Source organism: Pinus tabuliformis, chromosome 5_1 (assembly GCF_031772625.1).
Source record: "Pinus tabuliformis cultivar Carrire ecotype Pingquan chromosome 5_1, CPIR1, whole genome shotgun sequence".
Lineage (NCBI taxonomy): Eukaryota > Viridiplantae > Streptophyta > Pinopsida > Pinales > Pinaceae > Pinus > Pinus tabuliformis.
Genome location: NC_142305.1, coordinates 393,306,312 through 393,316,438, shown reverse-complemented (window position 1 = coordinate 393,316,438; position 10,127 = coordinate 393,306,312).

Genomic DNA, 10,127 nt, shown 5'->3' with positions numbered 1-10,127 from the left:
AGATATGGCTGGATCCATCTCTTCTTTCTTTGGGGTTGGTTCATGGAGTATATCCTCCTCTTTTGATGTTTCTTGTTCCTTTTCTTCCTCCTCTTTCCAATCTATGTAAAATAATTTCTTCTCAGCACACTTATTACCTTTAGTGTATTTTTCATCACAACTGTAACAAATCCATTTTTCTCTTTTTTCCTGCAATTGTTGTGGTGTCAACCTTGTAGGTTGTGGAAGGCTAGGAGCATCAACATTTCCATCTTTATAGTTGTGAGTTGTAGACTTCCTTGTTGCCATAACTTTTCTTTCAACTTTTATTGCCACCCTGAATTCCTTCTCCAATGAATTAGGTTCCCAAAGGTGAACCTCATGTTGGATGTTTTCCTTTAAAGTCCCTATGAAGACAACAATCTTATGCTCCTCTCGAATATCGATTACACTTATATTCAATTTTTGGAAGTCCTCAATGTGCTCCGCCATTGAACCCTCTTGTTTGAGATTTATCAATTGGCTAAAGAAGTTGTTTCTCTTTGTATCCTTATAATGTGATATCATTTCCTCCGTAAAAATTGACCGAGTGACAAGTGGTTTACAAGAAAAAAATCCATCGATACCATACAAACTAATTGGGTTCTAAATACAAAGATGCAATGTGTACCTTTTGTGTGTGTTTCACATCATGGAGATCAAAATATTGCTCCATCCGTAGTATCCATGTTACCGGATCCTTGCCATCAAACTTACTCATATCGATCTTTGGAATGTGGTGGGTCTAAAACCCAACATTTGAGTCTCCAAAATCATAATTCATATTCCTTTTTTGATCATCATGATTTTCATGGATTACCTTGTCACCATTCAGAAGCCTTTCTTGCAGCAACTTTGTCAACCCTTCCATCTTGAAATTCATCATTGTTGTTAAACACACGCATGGCAGCAAATGAATATGAAAGATAAAACATGAGAGTACGATTCTTATTAACAAGAGATATAAAGTTATAGTACATTATGTGACAGTTGGGTTCCACATCCCAAGGTCTCTTAGACTCCTTTTGTCTATTCGGCTTCCACACTAACCCATTGAGGATTAGGTGTCCAACATTCCCCCCCTTAATCTGAAGGGTTATGTATGAGTCCAAGAAGAGAGCCGTAATACAAAATGTGCAAAAATGCATGGTAGCACTAGGCTGAATGTGCTCTTTGAAATGTTGGTATAAAGGGTGGTGGTTTAAGGATGACCACCAACGCTGTAATGCTTAGTTCATTTCCCGTAACTCTTCCAAAACTGGAAAGAAGCTGAAGTCTTCTGCTAGAGGAAGTGCTCCTATTGTTTTGAAGAGGGAAACCCTCAACCATGAAAGGGAGGTCTCACCTCGCATAAAAGGGAGAACTTCAACCTGAAAAGGGAAGTCTCAATCTGTGATGGTTTAAGGATGACCAACAACTCTGGAAGGCTTAATGCAATTCCTGAAAATCTTCCAAAACTGGCAAGAAGCTGAAATCTTCTGCTAGAGGAAGTGTTCTCAATTTTGTTCCTGGAATTCTTCCGAAACTAGTAAGAAGCTGAAGTCTTCTGCTAGAGGAAGTGTCTCAGATTACCAAATGAAGTCATGTTTAGGGGCATCTTTATTTCTGGCTACAACTCTGAAACTAGTGTGGCAGGTTGTGGCTCAGGCTCGCTTAATGTGACTTTGAAGCTTGTAGATGACCATCATTTCCCCTCCTATCAGATACAAGGTGAGATGATGGAGAAAACTCAACTACAAGGCTGTTCAATACTCTGGAACAAGTTCTGACATGTGATTGGAATATCTTCTTGGCTGTTGATGCCCATTACCAAGAAGCGATCCATCCAAGATGAATCTTTTTTCTTGCAGGACGTTTGTTTCTGAAGCATCTGTGTGAAGAATGGGTGGTTTTATGACAGTGATTACATGGATGAAGATCAAAATAGTGATCTTTCAAATGGCCAACTCGGTCACAGTGTTGGCATTTCACAATCTGTTGTTGTTGTTGTGGAAGAGGGGTAGAATCTGGAACAACTGGAGGTGAACTATCATGAAGAACAGGTGGAGATGAATCATCTTCAAGAAATCCAGCAGTTTGAAATTGAATTGGATTTGAGTAGTCTAGAATATGAAAGGACAAGTCCTTGTCATATCCAAGACCAGTTCTATGCTTATTGTGGACAAGATCTTCCCAAGGTCTGATGATGGGCTTGGGAAGTGCAAGCTAAACCTCTGCATCTGCATGTAACCTTGCTGCTTTATTTGAATGAACTGTAACATTTTTGACTTGCTGTTGATGGGTTGCTGTCTCAATGTTCTGAACAGAAACATGTTGAGAATGACTCCTCTATTTTAGTTCTTCTTGTTGTAGCTGAGATTCGAGTTGCAAAAAATCAATTTGTTCTTGTGCATTTTGCAAACAGGTTTGAATATTTCTGAGAATGACTTTATCAATCATGATTGTGTTGTCGACAATAGAATGTATTAAATTGTTTAGTAGTTCCAACACTCCATCAACCATTTTCCAACAATTTATATTATTGAATGTAATCCCAAAATCAAATAAAGGGTGCTCCACAAAGCAAGACTTCAACGTACTAGCTCCAACTGCTCGCAGGCAGTCACTCACTCACAAGTTTATTTACATAGCACCACACTATTTCTTTTCACCGGTCATCTCAAATACGAGCCCAGGTTGCTTGGTAGTAAGATTGACTTTGTAAACAAATTAACTTTAAATCTTCAACAGCAAATGGATGGCGCTGACTCAAGGTACTTTTATAGATTGTGGCTATAAATAATAGGAATCACTGGCTTCTTTACTCACGGTGTTGGCTCTGTGATAATTATTCTCCTTATTTTGTGGTGGCTCTGGCAATCTCCAAAATTCACGGTGCCCTCAGATCACGAAAACAACACTAGAAGAAGAAGAATTAAAACAGAGATCCAACGATATATTCAATGTTCAATCAACCAAAGCACAAATTTTGATCCTTATAGCACCTGTGGGAAATTACCATTACAAAGTTGGACGAGGAAACAAGTTATTTGCATTACCAAGTTAGGAACGCAATGAATGATGTCTTCTAGAGTACAGGTTCAAACAGTTACCATCGTTGTCACTGCCAATGGAATTTTTCTATCAACTTTCTTCTCATTTGTAAGAAGTCCGCCTGTGGATTGTTGATACCTTAAGGCTTCAGGAACAACCTTCTTTTGACAAAAAGTAATTTCTAGCATTTATTAAGTGATACATTAAGAATCTTGCTACCAAATTGTTAGAAGAATGCCAGACCGAATTTAAGAAAAACGTGGAAGCAGCTGCCAAATGGCTGGTTTCTAAGTTGAGTGACCTCCAATTTTTTTTTTCGGAGAGAGCATTCATGATGACGGCTCTATGGTTTTTTTATACTACAAGGAAGGGGCTACTGATCTGACATTTTTGTACTTCGCTGATGGCTTGAAGGAGGTCACGTGTTAAACACAGCTTCTGAGTGAGGCGTTGTTGTCGTTAAAAGACAATCTTTAACTACCCAGAGCCTTGAAGCGGCGAGAGGAGACTTGAACCTGGGACGCCCGCATCAAGATGCTTTAGAGTCTTATGCCAGGTCTGGACATGCCCACGCTGTTGCAAGAGGTGGCTGACTATATTCAGGCGTTCAAGATGCAGGATGTTGCCTTCGCGTGCAATGGTAACACGCCTCCTCTATGCGATGGATACCCCTGCGACCTTCAGCCCACTATTGAATATATGAACTTAACACTAGAGATGAATGGGAATTCTCCTCAGTGGTTCGAGCCGCCTCAATTTATTCAGCATGCAGTGATTTTACCAAAGTACATGGGTTCCAGTGCGATGAGATATTTAATTTAATATGCTTCTGTCAATGCGATAACAGTCGGCCTCCCTGTGTAGCTCGACTTTCCAGATTTTATGCTCATACAACTCTCAATCCATCGCTCTTCCTGATGGAAGACTCTAGCTCATAATCGATCTTGTACTAGCTTCATTAATCTGGCTCGGTGGCTGGAAGGGACAGATTCTTGGCCCTTGATAGAATTCTGTTTGCAGTTTGATCCCTGCGCTGGAGATGTTCTCGGCCCTAGATGCCACAATTCTGGAATTCGTTGCTCCAAGGGACAATTCTGGAATGTAACGTTTGACGATTTCAGGATTGTGGGTGTGCCAAAAAGGTATAGAGAAATCTGAATGGTGCGCAGAATTTTAAGAGGAACCCAATGATCAGACTATGATTCAATGTAACACATAGGTTAGAACAACATGTAGATGGACTCCCAATTGACCTCATACAGTATAATGCACAGGAAACAACCACATTAATTAACAATAATACACTAACACGAAAATTGGTGTAGAGAAGCGTTAAACACAACATTCAACAGAAGACTAAAGCGACTAGCGAACTCTAGTATGGCAATTCAACATATGGACAGTGAGTCAGAGACCAAAAATAGAGACCTACGAATTTCAGAGGTCAGGAATGTCAGGGATGGCAGGATAACAGCTAAAATTGATCTTTCTTCAAAGCAGAATACAACTGCAACAACTGAAATAGTCGCTCATATCAGGAATTACACATGGAGATCACCAGGTATAGGGGCATTCAAAACGTTTAGAATTCCTTTAATTGGCATATAGAGACACAACGCAAGGAAAAATCGATTTTCCATTCCAACACGTGGAGATATATATGCCTTCAAACGTTTTGTATTCCAGTGAATTTCGCTTAGACTTAAAGCTCAACGCCAATGCATGAATAAATGAACAATATGATTTCACCCAGACTTCATAACACACATAACATTAATGGTCAGAGTAGGTAGCTTGAACAGAAATGAGCCAATGCACTAGGACTTTTAACTCTCAACATTTTTGCACGACCTTCAACACATAACAGAGGTAATATTTATAACCACATCACACAGTCCAAGGCATACGCTACATATTTAAATATGGACCAACGCATCTAGCTCAATAAGACCAACGCATCTGCCTCACACTATTTCAATGCTTTCCATACACCACATTGTGGTATTCATTCAACGCATCAAAAATTATACATATGCCAGCACAAATATATACAACGAATTCAATCATATATAAATATTTAGACCAACACGTATATAGAGTTTTGATTAGGAGCAGGCATATAAACTTCAAAATGTGTACCACTATTTCAATGCTCTATTCCGAGTAAAGCTTCAACACCAGTGCATGAATTAATCAACCAGCAATATCACTGCACCGAGATTTCACGAGCCACATAACATTAATGGTCAATGCATAGGTCTGGTGAAAGAAACACAACAAAAGGCCACAAGAAAACAGTGACTCAAATATGAGCAGGGCTAGAATTCGCCCGCTCTGATACCATGTTAAACACACGCATGGCAGCAAATGAATATGAAAGATAAAACATGAGAGTACGATTTTGCATATATCATGTTGCATTTATTCTTCTTCTTCATGTTTCATAGTATATCTTTCTCGTTGCTTACTAGGTGTGTCCATTTTCTTTCTTTGACGAATTTTTGAATCAAAAAATGATATCTATGCTTCACTCTGCCCTTGAATTACTTCAAACTGATTTTTCAAATAAAGGTTATGCAACAAAAAAAAAACTTTTTAGGAGCTTGACATTGAAATTGTTGTATCTCTATAATTTTGGATCTCCCAGGTCTAAAATTCTGCTATGTGGTAGCCTTCTAAGTCTTCTTTCCAATGCCATAATTTAGACAAAAATTGGATTCTTCAAGACAATGTTATGCCCAATATCCCATGATGACTTGATTATGGACTAGTTCAGTAGAGAAAACTTGTAATGAATGCCATGTGTCACTGTTTCAACATTTCGCCCTAAAAGTGATACTCAAAAAACTACATTCCATTCACTTTCAATCACTTTTTTACGAAATTAAATATGATGCTCGTAGAGGAAGTAATGACGATTTTCCCAAGGTCACTAGTTTGAGACTGAATTCTGGAGCACACAAAAACCCTAACTTCTTTGCACCATATCTTAGAAAATATAACGAAATAAGATCTAAAATTTTTAAAAGAAGTTCATCAAGATTGTTGCTCCAAGTGGTCATAATTTCAGATTTTGAACCTTCGTATAAAAATGTTTTAATGAAAATGCCACAATGACCTGTTTGAAGCAGTGAAACTGTAGAATCGAAAGTTATGATACCAAATGTTATGCAACCAACTCATAAAGCAGAAGAAAAGACAGATCTACGACTTAAAAATTATCCTCTTCGAGGGGGAAACCTCCTTTATATTACATAAATGAACAATTCTTAGATGATACAAATGATAAGACCTCCTTGGTATATATAGGAGTCTAAGGGGTCACAATATAATCAGAGCCTACATAACAATAATAATGTAAGGGAATTACAATAACAATAGTGGAGTTCTATGGGGCACAAAAACAAAAATATGGGGGATACATGGTCACAAATATAACAATAGGGGGATACACTACAATAACAATAAGGGGGATACACTAGTATTATAGGGACCTAACAAATATATCTTTGTTTCTTACTAGCCATGTGCCCCCATCAAATAAGTAGAGACAAAGCCTTGAAGGATTTTGTGTTCCTGTTATGAACGCAACCCCTTCACCTCCCCTTAAAACATTGACCAATCCACAAGCAATCAGGACATAAGAAAGAAGAACAAATAATCCATATCTTGCATAGGAACTAAAAATACCCAAAAAGGTGTTCAATTTATTATTCAACTGCCTTATAGAGAATGCACCAATCCATACCAATCTTATAGCATTGTTGCATATTATCCCAAGTGAGAAATTTTTAGCAATAATACAGCACATAAAGAGGTGGGATTTTTTCGAACACTTCACTTTCCAAACACCCTTCCACCACCAAACCTCCTCTACCTTGGCAGCATCCAATTTCAAAAGAAGGTAACCCCCCTTGGGGGTGTAGATGCCTATCAGGGAGTGGGACCAAACCAACTCATCTTCATAAAGAGTTAGCCTTGTGTGAGCTATATGTAAAACCTTCAAATATCTATTCCAAACATTACGAAATTCTAGTCCAATCTGTAGATCCCCAGTCAATAACCACCCTAGACACCAAATTATAGTCCTGGTAGGATTTTTATTGTGTGTAAGCCGAGAGAGCCCTCTATCTTTGAGAAAATCAATAAATTATTGATGCAAAAGATGGGATATCCTGCACTCTAACAAGGTATCCTTCCTCAAACAAACCTTAAACCCATTACCAATATTCAAAGCAAGACCATAAGCAATAATATCAAAATATTTGAGAACAAATCACCAAATAATAGGGATATTAGAATTAGGCTTGTTGATAAGCTAATCCAATCTTCCATATAAAAAGGATGGATGTACTTCTACTATACCACCTAAGTTCATAAATTGTTTGTTGTTAAGATCCTCCACCCACACTTTATAGCAAGAGCATGTGAGAACAAAAAAATACTCCTTAACCCCCACCCACCCAGTGCTTTGGGCAAGGAAATCCTATCCCATCGAACCCAATGGGAGCACAAATTAATCCTGGGTACTAGCCCATAAGAATTTGAAACATATTTTGTGAATTTTTTTGAGAGTACAATGAGGAATATAGGTAGCTAACATCCAAAAAATAGGAATATCCTCCAAAATTGACTTAACCAGCACAAGTCTCCCAACTCTGGACAACAACCTAAGACTCCATCTTTTAATTTTTTTTCTAATGTTGTAAATAATACATGACCAGTCCACCTTCTTGTAACAATTTGATTTTAGATGAAAGCCCAAATATTTAATTCCTTTATCAAACTCATGAATTTGAAAAGGAAAAACATTCATGATGTTCAAAGCTTCAAATTCAAACAAATTTTGAGTCAAAATATATGACTTCCTATCATTGACCACCATGCTTGTTGTTGAATGAAACAGACTAATAATCTTAGGTAAGGTAGCTACATCTCTACAAGATCCATTGCAGAAAATAAAGATGTCACCAACAAATAGGAGATGAGTGATCACTAATGCATTTGAAATAACATGTAACACCCCACCCCACATTTACCCACTTTTACAAGCTCACCAGAGTAAACATGAGTTGAGATTTACTACGCATGACCTTACCTCCAATATTCCATTATGGAAATGGGGCCTAATTTACCAACTTGCCCAACACTTACTGTAACAATCAGGAACACCTAAGCACACCCTTAACAACTTGATTCCACTAGTAACATTTTCCCTGAGTCTAGGCCACTCCTTGACCTAGCTCACAATCCAACCACATGCATAGAAGGAAATTAGTGCAGTTACAGGCTTCCATCATCACATATGACCCATTCTCCCTACGACTGCAACTGCATGGATGACCCAACTTTAGTATGACTAGGGCAGAGGATTCCTAGTTTCAAAGTTTGGCTCCAAAAACTTAAGCCCACAATCATCCAAATGACCAAAACCTTCCATAACTCTATCATTAACCTGTACAAGTCTCCATGCACTATTCTTGGCTTTTTTCTTTCTCAATATTATCAAATACATGATAATCATTTAGACAAACACATTGTAAACATAATATATGTAGGCCATGAATGGACATTCCACTCGTTGTTTCATTATTTCATCAAATGATCATCAAGAAGGCTTACTGGACTTTGTTACTAGTTGTAGCAAACACATAATATCCCATGCATTCATATAATCATACAATAGCTTATCAACCATGAAAAAGATAAATAAAAAAAGAACATAATATCATAAGAGATATACCATGCATGTAACCAAAATTTAACCAGAATGAAGCCATGACAAACCAGTTATAATCAACATAATAACCAATACTTGTGCTCATTTATCTCATTAAAGAATAACACATATTACCATATGCAAATTCCAACCAAGTCGGGGACTTCCACGTACCACCCAACCATAGATTGGGGCTGAACCAAATCTTTCTTTCAGCCCAATCACCCTTGTGCCATATTCCAAGCATGAATGTGGGATCACATGGGATAAACCAAAACAAAACCAACAAGGGATTCTAGAGGATAAACCACCTCAATCCTCAACCACAATTATCTCAACTAAATTGGTCCATAAATCACCAAACCAACACAAGCTTGGATGCCTCAGAATTTCTTCACCCTACCTAGAAGAATGTTCCTATCTCTACCCACTTGTCAAGGGCTTCCCAAAGAAAACCATCTCCACCCCCAACCCTTGAGATTTTATTGATACCACCTCACTCGAATCCAAAATATTTTGGCAATCCAAATCTCAACCAAGAATGAACCCCATCACACCATGTTTATCCGGGAAATGACAATGCAAGGTTGTTAACCACTGTCAATCTCGGAAAATCCCATGCCAGTGACAAAAAACATAAACAATAAACCAATGCATGCACCATGCATTAAGTCCCAACATGATAAATCACACATCTACACTGTTACTTTCAAATCCACAACTATTTTCTATCCTTACTTTCTATTCTCCAAACTTCCTCTTACACTCCCTTGTTTTCCTTGCTTTCTTTCTCCCTTGCTTGTTCTCTCACTTGGACTTCGATTTATTCCTTTGAAAAACTAAAGCTATCCATTGATGGTGCTAGACCCATCAACATGTCAGGGGATCTCCCTGATAAGAAGTCCCAATTAGACCTCAGACATTTTGGTGTAGGAGTCCCAGTAGTGGGTCGTACAGTAATGCCTTGACCACGATTTCACACAGAGGCAAGTAAGATAACTCTGTTGGTAGCAAGGGTGTGACAGCTGCAGTAAGACAAGGAAGGTGCATGAACGGTTCTAACACATGAAGAATTGGGTGAGTGCGCCCCTTGGAAACCTATGGTAGCACATGTCTTGGAAGGGAACACATGAGCGAATATGCACCACAAAATGGAAAGTAAGTTAGCTAACAATCCCAAGTGATGGTTAAACCAATCAACACATTTCAGTAAGATTCATACATATACAGAATAGTCCATACATGCATGCGTAAGAAAACAGATACATATACCATTTATAGTAAACAAGATAGTTGGAATACAATATGACATATGCATGAAACGTGTTGGATCTGTTATATTAAGAAGTGTAAGTTC